Below are 26568 nucleotides of genomic sequence, written 5' to 3'. Positions count from 1 at the left end.
GTTAGAAATGGAATAACAAGCTCAAGAGACTACTCTTGATTTGACTTAACAGGTGTCAGTGGGTGCTACATAACTCAGAATTTCTTTTTATAATGCAAAATCTAGCTAAAAGCTTGTTTCTTCAACCTCACTTTTATGTTGGCTAATTGGCTATGAGAGTAAACAGAAATATCATCTGTTTAATCAAAATGCCAACAGAACAGCTAGGAACAAAGGAGAATATTAAAAAAAAAAAAAAAAGATGAATGAAGGTCACAAAAGTTACTGTTGAAAGGGACTGAGAGAAGGAACCTTTTCATGAGAAGCACAGAACTTTAATAGACACTGGCAGGGGAAGAGAAAACTAAACAAGGTTTATTGTTTTTCCTTTTCCAGATAAGCTCTTTCCTTTTCTTCTCCCCCCCCCCCTCTTTTAACATTAATTTTATTACATAACAAGACTAAACAGATAGAAAAATAAATACAAAAATATGTGGGAAAATTCAGAACACACACATAATACAAATAAGATTAGCTACAAAACACATTTTGAAACCTACACACATAAAACAAACTTAGCAAGATGTGGTATTGACAGTGTTCCTCTGACTAAATAAAATATGCATGCCAATTTATTTAAGTGTGTGTGTGTATGTGTGTGTGTGTGTGTGTTTATTCCTGACTCCAATATCTGTATATTAAAATCAGCACTAGACTTTAAAACTTTTTAAAAGATGAGTACATGTTTTCACCAGTGGCTTGATAGTCAATTAATGTGATTTGATGAAAGAAATTGTTATAGATAGAAATTAATAAGTCAAGAAAGAGCAAAATGTGGTCACAGCATAACAGCAGTAAATATTTATAGGCATGAAAGAACAAGAGTTTATTAGGCTGTACACTTAGCAAGTAATTTAAAAATTTAGACTATCTGACTTTTATCTCTAGTAGATTGTCCCAGTGCTGGGCATTCTGGAAATTTCAACCATGTCAGGGTAGACAGACATTGGTGAACTCTGTGCCTGGGTAATGACAGGCAGTTGAAATCACAGTCTCCAACTATGTGCAGTTTTCTTTACCCTTACAATGTGCATAAAAATCACATGAATGTCTTAAAATGATGGAAACCTCCTTTACACATGAAATGAAAGAAATAAAAATACAATGAGATTTTACTCCCACACACAGTCCTTCACACCTGTTAAATCAATACATCTTTGGTTTGAAGGCCACTGTGAAATTTAAAGAATGTCAAATGTAACATATTTAATACTATTTAGGGTGTTTTATTTTTAATTTTTATTTATTATTTTTATTGATTTTTTACAGAGAGGAAAGGAGGGAGATAGAGAGCTAGAAACGTCGATGAGAGAGAAACATCGACCAGCTGCGTCTTGCACACCCCCCTACTGGGGATGTGCCTGCAACCAAGGTACATGCCCTTGACTGGAATCAAACCCGGGACATTTCAGTCTACAGACCGACGCTCTACCACTGAGCCAAACCGGTTTTGGCTCTTTAGGGTGTTTTAAAATACAGTATGTTGAACATCTAAAAATGTAATCTGACATATCACACTATGCAGTAACTACAGTAAAACATCACCAATCATGGAATCATTCTTTTTTCTTAATTGACTTTAGAGAAGACTGGGGAGAAAATATGGATGAGGGAGAGAAACATTAATTAGTTACCTTCAAGTATGGATTCATGGCACAACCTTTTTGGTCTATGGTATGACATTCCAACCAACTGAGCCACCTAGCTAAAGCATGGCTAATATAATTCAAAGCAAAATGAATAAATGGAATGAATAGTGAGTCACACTTTTTTCTTGTTCAGACATTTACCTTTCAAAAGTCTCAACAAAGACACAGACTGGTCTAAGTCATAGAGTGTCTGGAATTTTTATTGAATAATTATGCATGCCAGAGACTAATTTATTCCAGAAACTCTTGCATGGAGCAAAATATGAAAATAAATGTGGAGATTCCTCTGCTCAGAGCTCTGCAGGTTTTGAAAGGCTGTATTAAAATAATTCCGTGACAGCTGCCTGGTTTTCATGCCCAGCAAAATCCAGTTCGGTCTACAATATACAAATTTCACTAATGAAGGCTATCTGAGGAATTAGGACAAAAACAATGAAACTAGGGCCAAAAAGAAACCAAAAGACTCAAGGAATAAATGAATCAAGTTCCAGAAGGACTTGCAAACCAGTGAATAGGAGGAGTCACCACACAGGTGGATAGATATAAAAGCACATATTCACCGAAACTGGTTTGGCACAGTGGATAGAGCTTCGGCCTGCCAACTGAAGGGTACTGGGTTCGATTCTGGTCAAGGGCACGTACCTTGGTTGCAGGCACATCCCCAGTGCAAGAGGCAGCTGATCAATGATTCTCTCTCTTCGATGTTTCTAACTCTCTGTCCCTCTCTCTACTCTTCCTCTCTGTAAAAAATCAATAAAATTTATTATTATTTTTATTTAAAAAGCACATATTCTCTGAAGATCAAGATGAGACAAAGTTCAGAGAAATAAGGTGAATAGAGAATTCAGGAAGAACCTTTGAATCACTCCTTCCCTGAAGCTCACTGAAATGGACAAAAATTAAATAAAATCCAACAAATAAAACATTTGTAATATATTAAAATTATCACACTTGCATGCCATATGGTCTAAAAAATATTACCTGGCAGATACTATGAAATGTGAGACAGGAGTTAAAAGCATCTTTAACTTTCATGGAGGCAGGACCAGGCAGTTAAGTTAAGCTCACTATTGTGAACTGCTTGGCACATGGCGGGTGGGGGTGGGGGGCTCAACCTCTATGTGTTCAATGAAGGCTGGCATGATTTGCCTTGGATCCTCCATAACTTCAGACAGTGCAGCATTCTACAGGTGAGATAGTTTTAAAGGTATATTATGACTCATATGCCTTAATTTGGGGTATCAGAAACAAGTGTGGAGTGAGGCCCAAAAAAATAGGTGTGACTGAGTGGGGTCTATTTCCACTAAACTTAAGTGCAGAGGAAAAGGGGCTGAAGATGAGACCAGGCCATGATTTCTGCCCTCCCCCTCCCCTCAAAACCACCACCACCATCCAAGTCAGTCAAGGGAGCCTGTAGAGAAGGCAGGGATAGAAAAGACCTGAAGGCATCACCTGCACCGAGTTTGAAGGTTGCTGCTCACAAGTGGTTGAATAAAATAAATGCACTCTCACACTCCAAACAAAAACGTCATTTTGTTCAATTTCATCTATCTATCTATCTGTAAAAGCCAACTGACCAAACGACTGGAACAACCAGACTGACCAGAATGACCGGTCACTATGACATGCACTGTTGGTGGCCAACTGGTAGGATTGGGGGCAGGGCCAGTGGCCAACCTCCCATGTCCCCTCCCTCCAGCTGACTGTGGCCCAATCAGCTTTGATCTGGGTGGGCCATCTGGACCCCACCTGTGCATGAATTTGTGCACCAGGTCTCTAGTTTCATTATAATGTTGGTGGGGGAGAAGAGGAGTAGAAATCGATTCCTTGCCAGAGCCACTGTCTTTGTGGAATTGGCATGGACTCCTTATCTCTGTAGGGTTTTTCTCCTGAGGTTTAGATTTCCTCCCACATCCCAAAGATGAATTAGTATGTCTGCACTGTCACAGTCTAAGTGAGTGTGTGTGTGAGTGACTCTGTGATGGAAGGACATCCTATCCAGTGTGGGTCCCACCTAGCTCCCTGAGCTGACAGGAGAGGTTCTGGCCACCACCCTGCCACCCTGAATTGAAGTCAGCAGCTTGGAAAATATTAATCTCACTATTTTTATAAATATTCCTTAAATGTATGTAAAACTCACATTCATGTCAATATTTAATATTAGAAGTGGTTTGTCTCTTTATTTAGAAATTCACTGATGTTTTTGTGATAAGCAATATACTGCAAGAACTTAACTCTTATTTATATCAATTAGTCTATGGTGAAATTGGTTTTGTTATATTTCCTTTTGCTTAAGCCCTTCTCTGTACCCATAATAATGTCAAACCTGATCCTGACTGCTTCAATAATAATTTATAGTCTTAATCCAACTATTTAATAAACAGAATTTTCCAGTATTCATTAATTATAAAAGAAAAACACAAAAAGCTAACAACTGAGTATGAATTTTGCATTATGCATTCTGCTCATATTCCCAGCCATCACTTGCTATGCTGGACATGTTTCTCTGGACTCTCTGCTATGCATTAGAATATGCAGAATATTTGGAACTGAATCTTTCATTTTTTCAAATGTAATTTTGAATTTGTTTGTGGGGGTCTCATTTCAAGAGTCTAATTAAAGATGGTTCTGAAAAATAAATAAGCTGCAGCTATAGAAAAGACTGATTGGTGGCTGAGCACCATGCTCTTCATTTATGGAGCTTGCTGATGTTTGAGATGTTATCGTGCCATGAATTTTTATTTTTAACATGCCCTTAATTAAAATGATTCCCTCATCATGTGACTACTGGTTTAGAAGGCATCTAACTTCCCCAAGGCAGAGAAACTATTTAAAGTAACCTCAAAATTAGAAAGCCCAAAGTCTTGATGGCTGAGTAGGTCAGTTACTGACTAATGCAGCCAACACCATCCAGTGGTCACAAGAGCCTATTGACTTGGCACAGTCATAAGCCGACTCTCCCACCCTACTCAAATATGTTTATTTGGTGGTAGCAGACATGAACACACAATGCTCAAATGAACCCTGAGGCTATTTCTCTATAAACAGACTTTAAGAATTGAGACTTTACTTGAAGAAAAAAAAATCCAATTAATGTATGTGAGATGTGTGCCTCTTTTGTTTAACTTCCTATGGCACTTGCACGTGCTCTTATCTCTTTCTTCTCCTGCATCTTCTAACTTTTCTTTTTTATTAATTTTTTTTGTTTGTTTTTAATTAAAGATTACCAAAACATTCTTATCTGCTCTGATATCCCTATAGTGGCCAAAAAAGAAACTGAGAAATAGAACTGCTGGTTTCGGATGACAAAAACCTACTTCACAATTTTATTCTTAACTTACTTATATAATCCATCCATCTTGTTCTATAGATTTAGCCAGCATCAATAAATTAAACTAACCTGAATAATGACAAAAATAGCATTTTAGATGTATGAGGTAAGGTGAGAATAAGTTAGCAAAAGAGGGAAAATGACAGAAGCTTTAAGTGACATTGGTATTTCTTAAAACTGTAATGAAGTGGATCTAGGGGGAAAAACATTGTTTCTTGGTCTTGCGTTTCACTAAATGGCAAGACACAGTTAAAGCTTATACCAAGAGTATGTTTCTAATTGGGAGTATGCCTTGTCTGGAAGTAATAAATAACTATTCTGAAGTATGTTCTTGATTTATCTTTGTCCTACATTTCACTTGGATTCCCAGGGTCCCTAGTTAGCTTGAACTGCACTCTCATTTTCAGTTACTCTTTCTCAGTTGCTGATCTCAACCAGTTTTTTTCATGTCTCTTCTGTCTATTCACTCTGTCATTTCCATATACACATAAAAATATTCATCCTTTCATCAGTGCTTTTTTGATACCTTCTGTTAATAAGAGTGAAGACTAAACTGTTCTAAATAAGTAGTCTCAATAGTACAGTGAGTTACAAAATGGTGTATTTTTTCTTACAAACAATCCCAAGGCCAGTTTTTATTGTAATCATTGTTACAATAATTTCCATTCATTGTAGTACATGCAGAATATTTGGAATTGAAGTCGCATCGCATCGGAAAGGAGATAGGATATAGGTCAGGCCACATTAAAAACATTTAAATTGATGATGAATCAGAAGTTACAGACATTAAGATTGCTTACATCTTATTGACATTTAGTCAAATATCATATAAGTTCAAAGATATCAAGAGAATGCTATATTTTCCTGCAAAGTCATGCTTTTAGCTATAATTCTATTGCTATACATTAAGGGTAGAACAGATTTTATTTTTTGGCCAACCAGCAGTTTTTACCACAAGTTAATATACAGTAGGTAAAGAAGTCCCTTATCATGTGATTACTGGTTTATTTATATTAATGACATCTTAAAATTTACTATGCATACATAGAAGTTACGTATTGTTATGTAAAAAATAACCCAAAACATAATGGATTAAAACAACAAAACTGATTAATAATTCCTGAGCATCAGGAATCATGGGAGGCTTCTCACAAGGTTGCAGCCAAGCTGTTGGCTAGACCTACAACATCCCTCAAGCCTTTATTCAGGTAGCATGTGCTTTTTAAGTGGCACACTCCCATGGCAGTTGGATGGAGCCTCCAGTTCCTCACTGGCTGTTGGCTAGAAATCTCAGTTCTTCCACATGAACTCTAGACTTTTATCACCTAGTCTTAGAGGAGACACGCTCTCACTTCTGCCATATGCTGTGTGATCAGATACAAGGTGAGAGGGGACAAGACAAGATTGTGAAAAGTAGGAAGTGGCATAATCTTGGACCATTTTAGAGGCTGGCTACTACATCTGTCAATGTTACAATCTTTCTCTGTGCAGTCTAGAATAAGAAATTTATGAAATAGTGTTTTAAATGTAAGATCTTAAGGTACATTAATATTACTAGGAAACCAGTATATTGGTATTCAAGTAAGTATAAGAATATAGAAGAAACCAAGAGAATGGGTATATTTACCATAAATAGAGGAATCTCACAGTCTTTCCTACCAGTGTAATACTTATTCTTCAATAATGCCTCATATTTCTTGTTTCCATTCCTCCATTAAAGGCTACACCTCACATAGTTAGTCTTCTCTGGGTCAGTGACTGAAACATTGTAAATTATTTGTCCAAAGTTATTAATGGGTTCCTTTTCTAGAAGAAAAGAAATATTTTTACCTGAAGTAGCTATATTTGAAGAGTTCTTTAAAATATTAAATACAATTCCACACAGATGATATGTCAAGTGATTTTATTTTATATTATTTATATTATTTATTTTTTATTACTTATTTGTAATTTATAATTTATTAAATTTCAGTGGTGAAATGGCCTTTTTGCACTCCTCATTTTACCCAAGTCTGCCTAGATTAATATTGGCTTTGTCATGTTTGAGAGTGATGAGTTTTTATTGCAACATGAATTATAATTTTTTTTTTTAATCAGGGCATAGGAAGTAGTTTTGTATCCAGAAGACAAACAGTATTGGAAATGAGCAAAATTTTGTTCCAGTCTTGACTATATAGTGAATTAATCCTGATACTAGGGATAACATTGTTTTATTTGTATAAGAACTTGCTCATTTAACTTTTAGGTGCCTCAATTTCATCATCTCTAATTAATAACTTTTGTACAGCTACTCCTTAAAAGACTTTTCGACTTAAATTCCTGTCAGTGAGCAGTTTGGGCCCCTGGATTTCCATTTAATCAATGTCAAAATACATCCAATATTATATGGATGAACACAAAACAAAATGTCAACAGACTAAGTCACAGAAATTATTTCTCAGCCCAAGATGATGCAAAACCCTAAACTCTCCAATATCTCAGCATCTTCACTTGCATAATAAGGATTGATTTTTATCTTCTCTGACCAGCTTGATAGATGAACTTATAAAAAAAAATGAATAAAACAGAGTCTGAATAAGAGTATGAATTCTGACTGGTTAATAGTAATCTGTGAATAATTTATGCCCAGCAAGTCCAGACCACATGGGGCAAATATTGCCTGTTGCTTATTTTCTTGATTTTACAAAACTCTGTATACATTGTGTAGACTAAGAAACATGAAAAAATACACACGGAATTTTTTTCTCTGCTTAAAATATCTTCCAAATACTTAACATTAAACTTAACCATAAAATAGGAAGAGGTTAAAACCCCACTGAACTTAACCCATTGCTTTTGCCTTCCAAAGACATTTCTCATCCTCTCTCTTTTCTTTGAGCGCACCTCTTCTCTGCCCACAATTTTTTTTAACACTTATGGGGGTGCTTTTTTTTCTTCCTAAAATCAATGTACTCTGTAATGATTTTTCTAAAACCCTACGTCCCATCTACCTCTCCACTACTTTTGAATTGGTAACCTCAAGCCATTACCCCTGCTCAGTATTCTTTAATTTCTTCATTATTTCTGTTGCAATTTATTACACTTGTAATTTTATTACATGAGTTGTTAAGCTTTTTGAGAATACTTGTTTATATGAATGATGCCCTATCTAGTTATGCTGCACTGCACAGCTTGCCCATTTAGTACTCTTATGGCACTTCCCACTTTATCTTCAACTAGGGAACTAATATTGTTTCAAGACTGAATTTTGGAGACTATAAATTATTTTGAGAAGGGTGACAAACAGAAAAATCAGGAAATCTGGGTTATATCATAGTTTTCTATCACAGACCACTAGTGTGTGTGTATGTGTGTGTGTGTGTGTGTTTCTTTCAAATTCATTTCATCAATGCTTACTGGATACATACAATGAGCCAAACTCCATAGTTGTAGTTCAGGATTCAAAGATAAATAACTGTTCCCAGACTGAATGGCACACAGTGAAGAAAGGAGAGCAAGACAATTCAAAAGAACATTGATGGAGTCTTGTACTAAGCACCACAGTAACACAAAAAAAGAAGCAGCCCTATTCTATCTCAAAGACTAGGTCACAAATGACCTGAGATGTACAACTGAGCAGCAATGTGCCAAGCAAGAAGGAAGAATGAGTCAGATAAGACAGGCAGGGCAACATGCCCTTGGACTTAGGAAAGCAAGTTGAACTTTCTTGTTACTGTGAATAAAGAGTATGGATTGCTGGCTACTCCTCCAAAAATTAATCCTGGTGAAACTAAAGAAGGGAAATAGAGGTGAAACTATACAAAATAATAAAAATAAAGGTAGTTGTCTTAACATGAACTATGCTTTCTGGAAGTGAGATGGAGAGGGGTGGCTACAGTGATCTGGAGGAAACTGCATAAGGAGAGTTTAGAGGAATGTTTTCAGGTCCATCTCTTACAACTTCTTGGAGTTGTCTTAGAGGAATCAGTGAAGTCCACTCTTCCACATAGAAATCTAACTAATAATACTAATATAATAATAGAATAATATACAAATTAACCATCACTCTGCTACACAAGCCATGCCCACCAGCCCATCAGGGCGAGAATGCAAATTAACCCAACCAAGATGGTGGTTAATTTGCATATCAAGACAGCCTAGAAAGAAGCCAAGCCTGCAAAAGGGAGCAAAGCTGCAGAGAAGCAAGCTGGGCAGTTGAGAAGGGAGGAAAGGAGGCGAGGTCAGGGGAGAAGGGGGGAAAGGCAGGTTCAGGGGAGAAGGGGGAAAGCAGATGGGCTGGGGGCGAAGGGGGGAAGCAGGTGGGCTGGGGGAGAAGGGAGGAAAACAGGTAAGCTGGGGGAGAAGGGAGGAAAGCAGGTGGGCTGGGTGAGAAGCGGGGAAAGCAGGCAGGGTAGTGACTGCAGCAAGAAGCCCTATTGCAGGAATCTTCCTGCAATGGGGCACTAGTAATTGATAACAGCCTGGGAAGCCCCTTGAATTGGATACAATTAGGGTTGTACAAAAGCCTTACTGCAATAAGGAATTAATATCATTCATCCAAGATGCTCTCCATTCCCTCCCTTCCAAGCACACAAGCTTATGTCAAGAAAGCTTCAGCTTTCCAGAAGGTTCAGGTATATTACATCCCACTTACTTCTAATTTGATGTTTTCTGTTGGTTTAAAGGTGGGTCTCTTAACAAAAGGCTTTCTTCTATACTGTGCCTGAATTTGCCTGAAGTTCATCTCCTTCCCCCATCTTTTTACTCACTTTGATGACTGCACAGTCATGTCTGAATGTAAGCCCTTCCCCACCACACATTAGAAGACATAGAAATCAACACAGCAAAGTTAACTCATTTGTTTAAAGGTCACAAAACTATAGAGTGGCAGTGCTGGACAATCAACCATGGAATTTGATTCCAAGACTCATACCCTGTTTCTCGAAAATAAGACAGTGTCTTATATTAATTTTTGCTTCCAAAGATGCAGCGCTAGGTCTTATTTTCAGGGGATGTCTTATTTTCCATGAAGAAGAATACGGTACACATTTATTGTTAAATGAAAAGAAAGGAAATTTATTACCTGTATACGGTATAGTGGTATGGTAGTTGTCAACACAAACCAGACAAACTGAATCCTACAGTATCAAGAATTTACTCATTTATTCAATGACAAACATGTCATCATCTTCTGGAACATCATCATAACAATCCAATTCCTGAATTTCCTGGTGAATTTCTTGTGACTCCATTTCTTTCAGAATCAGTGGACCAAATCTCTCATGTTTAGCCGGGGGTGGGGGGGGGCGGTGCTTATTTTCAGGGGGATGCCTTATATTTCACTCAGAAGGAAACCTGTAAGTAGGTCTTATTTTTGGAAGATGTCTTATTTTCGGGGAAACATGGTATTATTAGACATGAATTACATGTATAAATGTACAGAGCCTACTGTACATGGAAAAATGCACACATGTAACACATCTTACAAATAAACATTAAAAAAAAGTCCCAGAGAAATGTCTACCTGATTTGTGAATTGACTACTTGGATACGTTTGAACATCACAGCGTTTACTCCTGAGAGGGGCCTATGAGAGCTTCTCACTGCAACCCAGGAAGAGTAAGTAGCTGTAACATGATGACACTTGGACTCTAGGTATAGATATCACGTTTATAGAAAGCCATATATTTAATTCTTGGGGAAGATATACAGGAGCCAACAATTAAGCCTTCTTAAGAGTTTATGAATACAAGCCTATTCCAGAGGCATCAAGAAAGCTTCTATTATAGAAAAGACTTGAATGTGACACAATGCAGTTCTTTCCATTTTCTCTTTTCTATAAATTAGGGAATTTGATGTAAGCTGGAATTTGGTGTGGGTCCTCAGAGTGAAATACAGACTGGGTTTTATAAAAAGAAAAGGTGGTTTAGAGCATTTAATTCATCAGGGCAACATGCTCTTGGAATTAGAAAAGCGAGTTAGATCATCTAAAATACCCAATCTCTCCTGACCCAGACAGAAGGCACAAAGGCTCTGAAAAGAAATATGTAGAAAGCGGCTTCGCATAGAAAGGCACGTGAGGCAATGGAATGCAGAAAGAGAAAGCATTTTAAGGAAACTTGATTGCTGAATCTGTGGGTAAGAAGGTGGCCATTTAGTGTAGAGCTAATAATCCAAAGTCAATCAAAATTTCCTGGCCACCTGCCTAGAGGCTGTACACCGGGTTCATGGATAGTACAAGGCATCATAACCTTCAAGTTTTGAGTCAGAGGAAGCAGCTGAACCTCTAGAAACAATCTGGGAAAAATAAAATACTGTATAAGGTTTTGACTAAATACAGATTTTTGACAAACAAAGGAAAAAAGGTGCCCCACTTCCACTCTAGACTTGAGAGTAACAGTTGTTAAAGAAAAACAGAGTTTTAGCCCTGGGCTGATATTTCTGATTCTTAAATGAGTGGCTCTTTGCTTGATTTACATTTTTTCTGTGACCCAGACCATTCCACCACCATAAATCGGAGGTGCAGCAACTCACCTCTGCTTCAGGCATGCCTTACTTTGTCTGTTATTAGTTCAATCAAAGCAGATCCAGAAGTATTCTCCCTTCCATGCTTCAGGTATTGCTGGAGCTATACCAGGTGTTTGTGCTAAAAAAAAAAGTCTTTCTAAACATCACTTCTGCTATACTTCTACCTCTCCACCATTTAGCTTTTGTTTAGTTCTTTCTGAAATGCCTGTACTGAGCTGTTTTTGGAACTAAACACAAGAAAAAAGAAATGCTTTATAAATTATGGCCACTTGCTCTTTTTTTTGTGTTGTCATTGTAGAAGTGTAGTCTTCTCAGAAAAGGATGGATGCAATAGAGGTCAAGAATCAGCATTGTTGTCCTAAAACAGCCTTTTTCCAACCAAGTTGCCTTCATGAGGATGTCTCAGGAACAAAGGCTGGCTTTGTTGCAGGGATGGCACTTATTTAAAAATAAAACAAGCAACAACAACAAAAAGAAACAAAACCAGAACTCCCCTGAACTTGGAAGTTTTTCAACATTCAGCTCCATTCAACCCAGCAATTGAGCTGAATGGAGCTGGATTATTAAACTTTTATTTATATGTCAAAGTCCATATTAATGACTTAAAGATTAAAATAATAAATAGAGCATAGCTATTCCCTTCAAATTATTTTCTTCTTACTAGAGGGAAAAATGATTCAAATAATTGTAGTTAGAGCATAATCCAATAAGTTCTATGCTATAAAAGAGAGATGAAGGCACTGAGAAAAATGTGTTTCTTTTTATTGAGGAAATCTTGCAAGGGTCTTAACAAGAAAGGAGGAAAGATTGTCCTAATCAGAGAAAGGGTGGGATATAAAGAACATCCCAAGAACAGTGAAAATTATAAATAGACTCGAAGATGTTTATAAGTATGTATTTAAAGAACAAAGAATAGCCTAACCAGATGATTTACAAAAGAAAACAAAGGGAAGTGATTGTGGGCCATCTGGTGCTTTTACCCTTGTCCTGTAGCCTTGTGCTCAAGTGGTTGTAAATGCATTTCTTTTAAAATTTTGCTTCAGTTTCAGCTTCTGTGTAATTCTCTAATGAAGTGGCTTGGCTAAGTGAATCCTAAAGCTTTTTCTCATCTGGGGCTCAATGGCTTATGTAAAGGATCATAGTGGTTGGGGGAAAAAGCAAGACAAATGGATTTCTCAAACAATAATACAAGCTTCTTGATGATCCTCTTGTTCAGTATTGTTTACTTAGAAAGAAGAGCTCTGTGAGCTTTAAATAATTCAATCAATAGTCTAAACCTAAATTTTCTTCTATGTGTGAACTATTATATTGAAAAATTACTTATCAATAAATATTTAACTCTTACGTATTAGGATGTGCCTTAGGCAATAATAGCATTAAAAGGGGTAAGAAAGACAAATATCCTGTCTTCTGCAAACTTACATTGTATGATATATTTTAAAAATTAGAATGATTATTATTTCAGCATGAGTTCACTAAAATGTTATGTTCATGTAATCAGTGTCTATAAAATCTCTGAAGCTTAGTGTCCTGAATTGTAAAATGTATTTAATAAAAACTGCTTAAACAATGGTGTTTTACTAAGTTTTATATTCATTGCAGATGCAAAAAATTGTGTGTGTTATAGAGTGTTATACAAGAGTAAGTTATGATCAATAACAAGGTGACTATAACATTTTTCTATTTTTCAAATATTTTATCCTGGCAAATCATGAGCATACCATGGAAAGTGTATTTTAAATTCAGAAAGGTAATTATTTTTAATAAGAAAAAAAACTGAGGTAAAATTGGATGGAGGTGTCTAACATAGCACAAAAAGTTCTGAATTATTAATGTGATGAGAATCCAAAAGGTATTTCACATGATTCAGTCCTGGGCCTTAAGGCAATGACAGACAGGATAAAGAGATTTAAGAAAAAATGAGGAGAATAAATTTAGTATACCTTAAATCTAATTAAATATGATGACTTGAGGGAAAAAGAAAATTTTAGGATGGTTATGAACCATTGTATTGACAGTAGCATCACTGACCACTGTATTCAGGAAGAAAAGCAAGTTCAGGGATCAATATAATAATTTTAGCTTGAGCTTCTTTAAGTGTTAGTTGCCATTTTAATATCTATTGTTATATAATAAATGATCCCAAATCTTAGCAGTGTAAAACAAAAATTAGTCATTAATTCACATATTTTGTGATTCAGGAACACGGAAAAGGCTTAGGTGAGTGGTTCTGGTTCTATCTCTCTTGGAGTTGTCTTGAAACCGTGGGTCATGTTTGTATTCATATCAAGTAGGATCCATTCCAAGGTCATTCATGTAGCTACTAGCAGTGTGTTCCAGTTTCTCATCATAAAGGTCTCTCCAGAAGGCTGCTCCTAACATGGTATCCTCTGGAGCAAATGATCAGAGAAAGAAAAAAAGGACTCAAGAGCCAACACAGTTTTTTTGTTGGTGGTGGTTTAGTTTTGTATTTTTTGTTTGTTTGTTTGTTTTTTGTTTTTATAACTTATGAGAATTACTTCTGCCATAGGCTAATGATCACAAAGACTAATCCTTATGCAATGTTCAAGGGTACTGCACAAGAATGAGTATATCATGATGTGGGGATCAGTTTAGAGATTGCCTACCATAATTTAATGAAGGATATTCAGAAGTTTGATAAATGAACAGGTCAGATACTAAAAGGAAGGGGGGACAGTCAAGTTTAGTGATGGAAATTTTGATATTTTTAGCTTAAGGGTGGCATTTGAAGCCTTGTGAGAAAATATAAGACCCATGCCAGAGATATTACAGACCAATCATCCTTACAGGAATATATAGACAACCCACTGTCCATTACCAGTGAGCTAGAAATGTAGAAGCAGCACATCCTCCTATATAATAAAAGCTTAATATGCAAATTCACCAAACAGCAGAATGATCAGTAGAACAAATGGTCACTATGATGTGTACTGACCACCAGGGGACAGACACTCAATGCAGGAGCTGCCCCCAGCTCAAAGGCCCCAGGCCAGCCAAAGCGGGTGCCAGTGGGTGTGGGTCCCCAATCACCCTGCAGATTGGCTCTGATGGCCAGCCAGGCCTAGGGACCCTACCCATGCACGAATTTTGAGCATCAGGCCTCTAGTAATTTTCTAAAATCTTTATTGTAATTTAAAAAAGACACTTTCAGAAATTCTATGTGATTTCATCCCACTTAGGCTATTATCTTTGAGAGTCACTGCTATATTTTCTGATTTGTTTTTTCAACAAATACCTATTGAGAATGTATACGCATATGCATAGGTATATGTATATGTATGCATATGTATATGTATATGTATATATAGCTGCTAATAATAGAGATCATAACAAACTATTTTATGATCTTGATAGCTGTTCATTGTATACTTAAAACTTTTTGTTTATTATTGGTACATTTCAAAGATATAAATTATCTTAAATCTAGCCAGACTTAGGTAAAATTTTTAAACAGAGGGAGTCAAGTTTTAGTGTCTACCTTTTCCAATTAACTGTGAGCTTGGCCAAACTGGTTTGGCTCAGCGGATAGAGCGTCGGTCTGAAAGGTCCCGGGTTTGATTCCCGTCAAGGGCATGTACCTTGGTTGCGGGCACATCCTCAGTAGGAGGTGTGCAAGAGGCAGCTGATCGATGATTCTCTCTCATCAATGTTTCTAACTCTCTATCCCTCTCTCTTCCTCTCTGTAAAAAATCAATAAAAATATATTTAAAAAAATAACTGTGAGCTTGCTTACTTTTTTAATCTCTTCCACTCATTTAGAACAAAATGTTATAAAATTTTATTCTTATCAGAAAAACCTATATGAAATGCCTCTATTGTAGGATATTCTTCCAAGAAATAATGTCCTCTTAATTTAATCAAATTCATTCAGTAACAATTTATTTTTCTATATTTCACATTCAGTTTATCATCAAATCTTTCTAATTTTACCTTCAAAAAATAGCTCAGACTTTTTGGCTGGTGTGGCTCAGTGGTTGAACATTGACCCATGAATCAGGAGGTCATGGTTCAATTCCAGGTCAGGGCAATGCCTGGGTTGCTGGCAGCTGATCAATGATGTGTTCTCATTGATGTTTCTATCTCTCTCTCTCCCTCTTCCTTCCTCTTTGAAATAAATAAAATATTAAAAAAACACAGATTTTATACCACTACTCACCATCATTACCAAACATACACTGGCCCAAGCCTCCTCTCAAGTCTCACCTAAATTTATTGCAAAATATTTTAACTCTTTACCCTGGCACCCTCAAGACTCCTGACCATTGTGGATTGTTCCTAGAACCACAGGCAGACCAAGGGTAGTGAAATGTAAGGTAGTGCATGGCCCTTCTTTACTGAAAATTTTGTCCCTTTATTGGGCTAGATGCAATTTGAATTTTATCTTTGTTTTCTTTTCTTTTTTCTTTTTTTAAATTGTCTTCTTGGTAATAGTATGATTTAGCTCCAGAGAAGAAAATCATTATCCCTTTGTATAGAAGCATCATGGTGACTTTTTGCCAGGGCTGACCAGCAGACCCTGAGTGATAGATGAATCGATTACTCTGACACAAACTTTGCTGTGAAATAGAGGGCTTAGGGACTGCCTGGGTAAAGGAACCAGAAAGCCTCAATCACCTTCCTCATTAGGCTTTTATTGTAATAGCAGTTTGAGATAAAGTTTATCTTTTATACATGTGTTGCTAGTGCCCTCTAGGCAAGGACACCCAAAGATTAAGCATAAGGATTCCAGTAAACACCCAGGGGTCTGCACATGACAGACTTGTTTAGAAAGGTCAAGGAATAAATCAGGGCATGGCTTTCAGCACTTTCTTAACTCTGAATTCAGATAAACAGAGTAGGCAGCCTTCCACACACTTCCCTTTTCTCAGATTGTCCTCCTTACAAACTTTCCAACCAAGTCTCCTGTGCTCCCCAACAATTTGTCCTTCATAGAAGCAAACTCTATTTTACTTCCAACAGATGTGGAGACTGAGGGCTTCCAATTTACACAAATAAGTTAAATCATATAAATACATAAAGCAAAAGATATTGACCTCAACCCATCATCAAACTGTTTTAATGTAAAAAATATATAGAAACATGCTAATTTTACTTCTCAATTTATTTTACAAGTCAGAGTTTCTTCCTATCATTAGCCATATTTATTAATATTGATAAGAGTTTGTTTTTTGGTTTAATTCAAGCAGCTCACAAGTTAAATGAGAATGTGTTTTTGAAAACCTTTACCTAGTTTTTGTTTTGTTTTGTTTGTTTGCTTTTTATGATTAAATGCTATTAATGTGCTAGAAGCAATAGAAGTTATTGTGGCTAATGAGTACATAAAATATTATTCTATATCTCTCCCCAAAGAATTATAATTCTGTAGCATATTTCACTAAAAATAATTGTAATATTTCCCAATGTCTTAATGCCAGTATCAGCAATTTATATTCTCAGATTTTTAAAAACAGATTTTGTAAAGTTAAACTGGTACAGATGTTGGTTTAAAAGTTTTCATTGGGAGTGAACTGTAATTTCACCATAATGGATATATGAACATGTGAATTTGAATTATCAGACCTTTTCCAGCATGATATCTAGTAGGCTTATTTAGAGAGATTAGCATTACACTGCTGAATCCTAGATCAGAGGATGGTATTTTATTTTCTTCATTCTTTATATATTATTCTGAATTCTTTCACAAGGAAGACTTGTTACATATCCCCATCCCATTTATTTATAAATAATTTATTTGCATAATTATAAGCTCGTGTTTGTTTTATTTGTGTTTTTTAGTACTTTTTTTTTTTTTTTACATTCTGGCATTGCAAGATGCTCAGACTAGTCTTTATTTTCCTTGCTAACTCTTTGGAATTTCATGAAGGAGCTGTATTTTATAGGAAGTGTACTCTCACTGTTATTGGAGAATGGTATAAGAAATTAAAATGTGCTCATTGCTACCATATATGACTGCTTCTAGTCCATCTCTGTGAATAGCATTGAGGAAAAAAAGTATATACACATATACAAACACATACATTTATCATGCATATGCAACTTCATATTTAATTATGAATCTCTGGGTGAATGTGTCTTTTAATGAGTCTCTATTAATACCTAAGGTTTTATTCTAGATTTTACCCTTTCCTTATTTATAACTTTTTTCCCCCATTATTGAGAACCTGGATCTCATTGTTCATTGTTTGTTTGTTTGTTTAACCTTATTATACCAATAAAGTGGTTTCAGGATTTCCAACCTATACTCCTGTAGAAACAAATATACCCCCAAGCTACAGTGTAAGTATTCACTTCTTTTTATCTGTGCTTATAGTATTTTTCCTTAATCATATTTGTAACTTAAATGGCACATTTTTTTTCTTTTTATTAAGTTTAATGGGGTGACAGTAGTTAATAAAAATATATTGGTTTCAGGTGTAGACTTTTATAATACATCATCTGCATATTGTATTGTGTGTTCACCACCCCACATGAAGTTTCCTTCCATCATCATTTATCTACCCTAAACCTTCTCATACCTCTCTCCACCCCTCTTCCCTCTGGCAATCACTATACTGTTTCTGTGTCTATAAGTTGTTGTTTTTTGTTTGTTGCTTAAGCCCATCAATATTAAATAGCACCACCTATGACTCTTCTACCCATGTTTCTATAGAGATTAGACTCCAGTTCTATAAGGTCCCTGCCCATTCGAGGAATGCACCTATAAACAATACATAGTCTCTGCTTTCAGGAGTTTATTTTCTCAAAACCTGTCAGTGCATTTCTTTTATATCAAAACACTGGACAATTCAGTCACAACATGCTATTTGAAGTTAGAATAAATATAGCAAATGCTATCTCAATAAGTCAGTTAAATAACGGATATTCTATGGAAACAGGAAAGAAAGAGGTCTTAAAGGCATATTCGGGCTAAAGACTCAGAATTGTTTGATGGGTAAAAGCTCTGGCTTTAAAGTTGCCCATATCTACAATAGATCTGAATCCAAACTCTGCCATTTACTGCTACATGTGTGAACTTAATCTGCATTGGAATATTAAAAAGAATTACAGGTAGAATGATACTGAGAAGACCACGTATGAATGCAATCAAATTGCAAAGTGGTTTTTGGTAAACAGAAAAAGATAAACACTAGCAAAAGTTCTAGGGAGTGTATGGATAATTAAGATCCTCCTATCACTTAGAGATGGAAACAATATGCTTAAAAAAATCTTAGAAACAAACATATGGACCTTTTATTTTAGTTCATTTGGCGTTATTAAAATTGGGTATTGCTTCAGAAAATGTTTCCTTAAGGGGGTAAAATAGACTTCTCTAAATCCCCTCTACCACACCAGCCAGTCTCCAAAGCAGTTATAGGATCTTGCTGAATATAGCTGATGTATTCACATTACATTTGTGAAGTGATAAGGGGCAAAGCCTCTCTGAAAGCAAAATCATGGTTCTCTCTTTTAATTTGTATTATTTTCCTCTCCCTGTACTTCAGCATGAATTTTTAATTCATCCTATGTGTAGATAAGAGAATTGTTGGTTTGGCTGCAGGTATTCTCAAATTTTAATGATTCATTTTGAGTAGACATCAATAAAACATTTCTTAAGGCATTCTAGTAAACATTAAGATGACTGAAATCACCAGCTCAATTTTGAAAATACTTTATTTCCCCCTTAAATAATTATAACACTTTCTGAAGATGCACTTTGCTGGATTAACCACCCAAACTTTGTGGGTCATTCACTCAATATGCAACCATTTCCAAGGTCTCTGTTTTCTTTACCATTCTTCATCCTATGTCATAAATCTTGACATGCTAGACACAATAAAAAACAAAGGACATAGGTTCTTTAGTATGGTCTAATGTGGCAAGGACATACTTGAAGCATATAAATCATTAATTGTTATTTTATTTAACCTTGAAAATAAAAATAAAGCTAAAGTGAAAGGGAAAAAGAACTTATTTGAATTTTTTAAAAATGTATAATATAGGGGCATGGGTTCAGGCAGAAACCCAAATTATATCCCAAATTCAGACTGAAGCAAATGGATTTTTATAAGAAAAGGAAAGGAAATAATTACATGAATAGAAGGGAGGAATTTCTATCGGTACTAATAAACTAAGTTATTCTTTAGCTATATTCTATATTCCACTATATTCTTTAGTAACATGGTTGGTTACTGATTCTAAAGAAACGTCCATAATCACCAGTCCTTGTGGTCAAGATGGCTGCTTTCCTCTTAGCTTTACAAATAGTTGTGGTTTGGCCCAGACCAAAAGTCATTTCACCAGGTTAAGTATTCCAAAATTTCAAGGAGTAAGACCTGCAAGGCAGTTTCTCTGGAATGGGCGCTCTAGCTCTATTTGAAAATTGCACTCACTTATTTCTATTTTTCATATTTTCCCCTTTTTATTAATATCTTATCTTCAAAGCATCACTGTTCAACCATTACAAAGTAACATTGATCAGTCGTTTCCTTCCGGGTGCCATATTATTATGGATATCTCATCATCAGGAAAGCTCATTCCTGGTACATCATGTAGGAGGGAAAGTAGTTTTCTTAGGAGCATTCAGACACATTTGAGCAACAAAAACTCCAGAAGAGAGGAAGATTTTACCCACGTGCTCCTTTAAGAGAAAACATCTGCAGATCCTGAAGTTTCTCACATAAAGTCCCATAGGCCTTAGTGATCACCTCAGAGCACTGCATGACCATTCATTATTTCAATGATGTTCTTCTAACATTGAGCTATAAGAAACAGATTCATAACAGCGAAACTTCCTACCACAAACAACATGCTAAGTCCACTCAGTTTGAATAATAGTTCTGAACCAGAGGCAATACCTGAGGGCTAATGAGATTAAAGATATTTTATTGATTTATTTACAGAGAGGAATAGAGAGAAACGAGAGAGAAACATTGATCAGCTGCCTCCTGCACACTCCCCAGTGGGTATGTGCCTGCAACCAAGGTGCATGCCTTTAACCGGAATTGACCCTGGGATCCTTGAGTCTGCAGGCCAACGCTCTATCTACCAAGCCAAACCGGTTAGGGCAATAAAGTGAACCCGTTTTAATAGGGCAGTCAAAAAAAGAAAAAAAGAAAAAGGCAATGAGGAGTAAAGTTATTTAAAAAATCAACAATTTGGGACATCCCAGAAATTCTGACTTGTCAATAGTGTAAGGCAGAACTAATGCGAAAAGGATTAGGAGCAAGGTTAAGACAATCTTCATGATTATACAGGCCTGGTCTGGATTCTTTGATTAGCTATCTATAACAGATGTTACCTGCTCCCTTTTTAATTTAAAATATTCTGTTTGTTGGGCAGTCCAATTATATGCAGGATCTTTTTGGTTACAAGTTTTGGTGTTTAATTTCTTCAACTTTTTTAATCATTTGGTTATCAAGAACAGAAAGTACTAAATGCATAAATCAACCTGCAATTATTTAAAGGGTAAAAGCTTATGTTTGCCTAAGAAGGCAAGTCTAAGATTTAGAATAGCTAATAACAATGCCTTCGGACAAGGTAATTTTTGCAACATAAAACATTTTAAGACAATATCTGTAATCATGACTTATAACATTACATGTCATTTATCTAGAAATTTTACATAATTTGTGAGACAGTTGTATTAGCATAATAAAAAGTGCCTATAAATACAGCATAATTATTATTTTAGTTGACAATGCTTGTCCTGTAATGTTAACATATTAAATAGCCCAATTAGTTTAATATATTTCTTTTATAAAGAGAGAGGTCCTTAGAAATGTTCCAGAGACTCTTCTTGAAAATCTTAAAGTTATTTTCAAGTTAAGAAAGACTTTATTTTAAAATTTGAAATTTGGTAATTTTGCCAAAAGTATCAATGATTTTAAAACACTTAGTCAAAGAGGATCATAGATCATGATAAGAAAATATTTATCTATGAACCAAAGTAGCAACAACTTTGCAGACAAGTACAGAAAGTTAAACAGTTGTGAGTAAAATTTAGTTGATTTAATATTAAGAAGACTCAGTTACTTGAGCAATTAAGGAACTTAATAATAACAAGCACAGAAAATTATTTTAATAAAATAATCTCTTTGGTTCTTTTATAACCTTATTATAAACATATAATACTATAGGAAAACTTTGTTCTTTTAGAAGATAAAATAATTTAAAATTTTATGCCGGGACCGGTTTGGCTCAGTGGATAGAGTGTTGGCCTGCGGACTGAAAGGTCCCAGGTTAGATTCCAGGCAAGGGCATGTACCTTGGTTGCGGGCACATCCCCAGTAGAGGGTGTGCAGAAGGCAACTGATCGATGATTCTCTCTCATTGATGTTTCTAACTCTTTATCCCTCTCTCTTCCTCTCTGTGAAAAGTCAATAAAATATATTTAAAAAAAAAAACTTTTAAAATAATTTAAAATTTTAGTCTTTTATAAGCACATCCTATGCATTAAACTTTAGAGCAAATTCACTTTGTTTTCTTTAGACGGATCTTACAAAAAATTTCTCAGGATTCCCTTTCACAAAACTATCACTTTTTTTTTTTTTTTTTTTAAATATTTATTGTTGAAAGTATTATGTATGTCCCAATTTTTCCCCTTTGACCTCTTCTAATCCATTCCTAATTCCCCAGTCCTGCCTTAAGCCTTTACCACCCTATTGTCTGTGTCCATGGGTTATGCATATATGCATGCAAATTCTTTGGTTGATCTCTTCCCACCCACAAACCTACCCCCCTGCTTCCTTCTGAGATTCAACAGTCTGTTCCAAGGTTCTATGTCTCTATGTCTCTGGATCTATTTTGGTCATCAGTTCATTTTGTTCATTAGATTGATTCCACATATGAGTGAAATCATGTGATACTTGTTTTTCTTTGACTGGATTATTTCAGTCAGCATAATATTCCCCAAGTCCCTCCTAGTTCATCTCTAGTTTTCCTACCCATTAAGGAAGAACCAGCTTTATTTTAGGACAGAATTACTTTATTTTCCTCAAAAGTGCATCCCCATACCATATACCTTCTTTCACCAAAAATATATATAAATTTACATTCATATTAAGTAGAATTCTTAACCCTTGAAAAGTCTAAATTTTACTGACAAATACATTGCATAATTTTTAAAATAATATGCTTCCTCAACAAAGTGTGAAATATTTTTATTACCTTTTAGTTTCTCTGTAATAAGAAGCTAAAATTGGGCAAGCTTAGAACTATTTAGTAATGAATGTTTCAGAATTTTATTTGTAAATTATCTAGATATTTAATAAATTTCAATATTTAACTCAACTTAGCAAAATTCTTATGCTTTAAGTTACCAAAAAAGATTTGGAAGTTATCTTTAACTATACATACTATAACACATAAATGTTAGACCTTAAATGTTAGACCTTAAAACTTGTATTACATTCACATTAATTTACTTGCTTTTAATAATTATGTTTTAGATGACATGGAAATTTTACTACTCCAAGTAATTTCTCTTACTAACAAATAACATCAACTTATTTGTTTTCTAGCACTCTTATGTAAAATAAAAATATTATATTAAATGTTGATAACTCTAAAATGTCTATTTTAATTAAACCAATACCTTTAAATGAAGTCTAATGCTAAATATTTTTTTCAGAACCTGAATACATTTGAGTTAGTTTTTATTATTTTTCTTAATTTATATGTGTTTAATACCTCTGAGTCAAATAAATAGAGCTCCTTACAAACCAATATCAGTAATATCCTCCAGAAGTCCAAAAAAGCATAGTTCCACAACAGATATCAACATTTATACAGATATAGATGCATGCAACTGAAGACCTGAACATCTTATTTTAAAATTCTTACCATGAGATATATACTATAATGCAAAACTCATTGCTTTATAGAAAACAGTTGGAGTAAGCTAAGTTTGCTCATTCAGATTGCTAACATTTTTATTATTCATGGATAAAATGTTTAAGATTTGTATTCATCCTTAAAAAATAATTTGAGCCTAAATTTAGACAAGAGAGCCTTTTCAGTCCCATATGCTTCATCCTTCTTTTATTTCTTTTCTTTTCTTGTTTTTTCTTTTCTTGTTTTTTCTTTTCTTGTTTATTCTTTTCTTTTCTTTTCTTTTCTTTTCTTTTCTTTTCTTTTCTTTTCTTTTCTTTTCTTTTCTTTTCTTTTCTTTTCTTTTCTTTTGTTCCAGGTTCTATTGCTTTAATTAACTGGGGTCAGTTTTAGGCAGCTATGAGCTCTGTTTACTGATTTTGTAGAAATTTACAGAAAAAAATGTTTTGGCTTATAATTGATCTAGTTCCTGATTATATAAGAGGAACATGTGGGGAATATGTTTAGAGGCCAAAACATTTCTACCAGACTGAATATAAACTTTCAAATTTGCCAAATTTTTTATCAGTGATTCCTGAAAGAGAAAGAATCACTGACTAATTGGTCTTTTATAGTCCTTTATTTAAGGTAGCTCATATCTTTAATTTTTCATTAGCTTACAAATCTTTCAATGAATCTATTTAAAAATATTGACTTTTATGGAGACTAGTGCTTTTAAGTGCCTGCATTAAGATTACCTACTGAAATGTCCAAGGTTTTTTTTTAAAAAATAATCATTTTATATCTTTTTAGAGCTTTTGTTTTTTAATCATTTTGTCTTTTGAAGCCCTGCATACCAGTCAAAAAAAGCTATTCTATTGTCTCCAAGCTGTGTAAATCCTCTCCTTTTAGGTGTGTGTGTGTGTGTGTGTGTGTGTGTGTGTGTGTGTGTGTTGGGGAGGGGAGGTGCTTAAGGTAGACTTACCTAAAACAAATTTTCTCCAGAATGACCATTAGAGTTTATAAATTATTTTGGTTAAGTTGGTTTATTTTATGGAACAGGTACAACAGGAGGGACTGAACTGTTTGTACATATAACCAGCTGCCAAGTGGATTTCCTGAGAAAGGTACATCTTGGGATTTTTAAAGTAGGAAAGTCCCATGTTAAAGATAAATTTCCCAGAGAGCTGGAAAGGCTGGGTTAAAAAAAGAAAAAAAGATAGCAGTTGCAAATCTCAGGTATATTTTTGTGTGCTTTTGACCTACTGGATACAGAGGCCAGGAATTCCTAGTCTATCTGTTGTCAAAAGTATGGCAAGATGTATACTTCTAGGCTACCCAGACCAAAGCATGTATTCTCATAGGGTAAAAGGCAAACTCTCATGACTATAGGAAAAACTTTATCCAATTTCTTATTGTATGCACATTAACAGTTTTAGCCAAGTCTTGGGTCTCTTGAAACCCAACTGACACCTGAAGGGGTATGTGCCACAGACAAGCTTGGGGATCGTATAATGTATTACCAATACCTCATGGCTAGGAAATGCACTTGAGTTTGGCCTTGGCAGGGAAAAACCTGCCTAAAACAGGACAACCCACCATAAACTCCATTCAGTTAAAAAGTTTTAATTTCAGACATCCTTTGTGGTCACTTTAGATCTCCGAGTTTGCAAGGCTACCACGCAGGCCTTCCCTGAGCTTGTCAGGTTAGCATGTGGCCAATTTTGTCCTCAGGATTAGGACATGAAAGGAAAGTTTGAAAGCATTTTCTCTGGAATGGCTGCTCTAGCTCTATTTTTAAGTGGCTCCACTTGTGTCAACTTTTTACAGAATCTTGTAAAGCCCTACAAAAGCCATCGTGCTTCTCACCATGAGGCAAGAGCAAGCCCCGAATCTATTTTGTCTGAAGATAACTTTAAGGATTTATAATGAAGTTATAATTTATAACCTATGATTTTCATCATTGCATAATATCCTGAATTATTCAAGAATTATTGCCTGGCTGGCATGGCTTCATGGTTGAATGTAGACCTATGAACTTGGAGGTCACGGTTCGATTCATGGTCAGGGCACATGGGTTGTGGGCTCGATCCCCAGTGTGGGGCATGCAGCAGGCAGCCAATCAATGATTCTCTCTCATCACTGATGTTTCTATCTCTCTCTCCCTCTCTCCTTTCTTATCTAAAATAAAATAAAATTAAATTAAAGAACTATTTATGGAGAGGCTATTTACAAAAAGGTGGGCAAATGTAAGAGGTCCACTTAGGATACAGCTAGTAGCAGCAAAGCTTTTTTATGTCCAAAAGAATGAGATCAATGGTTCTCAAAGCATGAACCTTGGACCAGCAATATTAACACCACCTGGGAAAAGGTTCCACATGCAAAATTTCAGGCTTACCCCTGACTCAAAACTCTCAGGTTGGGGCCCAGCCATTTATGCTTAAACTGGTGATTCTGATGCATGCTAATATCTGAGAAGTAACAGAGTAGTCAAAACAGAGACACCTGGTGCTCAGAAGCGAGAATCCTGCCAAACAGCTTGTTTTGAGAGGAGCACTGACCTTTAACTGAGAAATATAGCTCAAATGAGGTTGAAGAGAAGTGCAAGTTTCCCTGGGCCACTTAAGGTTTATAGCTCTTGTGCACATGCAACCATTAGTAGTGCCTCTTTTGCTTTCAATTATGTCTCAGTTTGGAAGAAAAATCATATAGTCATCTCCACTTAAGTTATGGTGCAGCCTGAGAGCCAGGGGAACACATATCTAATTTCTCTGCCTTTTCTCCCTCTCATCTTTCTGTCAGGATCCTCAGTGCCCAAATCCACTTAAAACCCCGGGAGCTGTACACTCTGTGAATATAATTCACACAGGTCAACTAGAATGGACATAAAGCAAGGTAGGTACCAAAAAAAAAAACAATGGAACTGGGATAGCCATTGGAAACAGTTTGTTACATCTGGAGGGTGTTTTTTACTTAAAAGAAAAGAAAACAAAATCATGCACTTATTTCTTACTTTATTTCTTTGATTGTTCTACTATTGAGTTTTAATAAACACCACTTTTCTCTCTCATCGACGTTTCTAGCTCTCTATCTCTCTCCCTTCCTCCTCTCTGTAAAATATCAATAAAATATATGTAAAAAAATAAAAATAAACACCATTTCTTTTTTTCCAGATAGCAAACTATTCACTTCTAAAGTTTCTGCTGAGTTTCTTTGTTCTTCCACTTAGGAAAC

Source organism: Pipistrellus kuhlii, unplaced genomic scaffold (assembly GCF_014108245.1).
Source record: "Pipistrellus kuhlii isolate mPipKuh1 unplaced genomic scaffold, mPipKuh1.p scaffold_m20_p_13, whole genome shotgun sequence".
NCBI classification, from domain to species: domain Eukaryota; kingdom Metazoa; phylum Chordata; class Mammalia; order Chiroptera; family Vespertilionidae; genus Pipistrellus; species Pipistrellus kuhlii.
Note: the sequence above shows the minus strand (reverse complement) of the source record.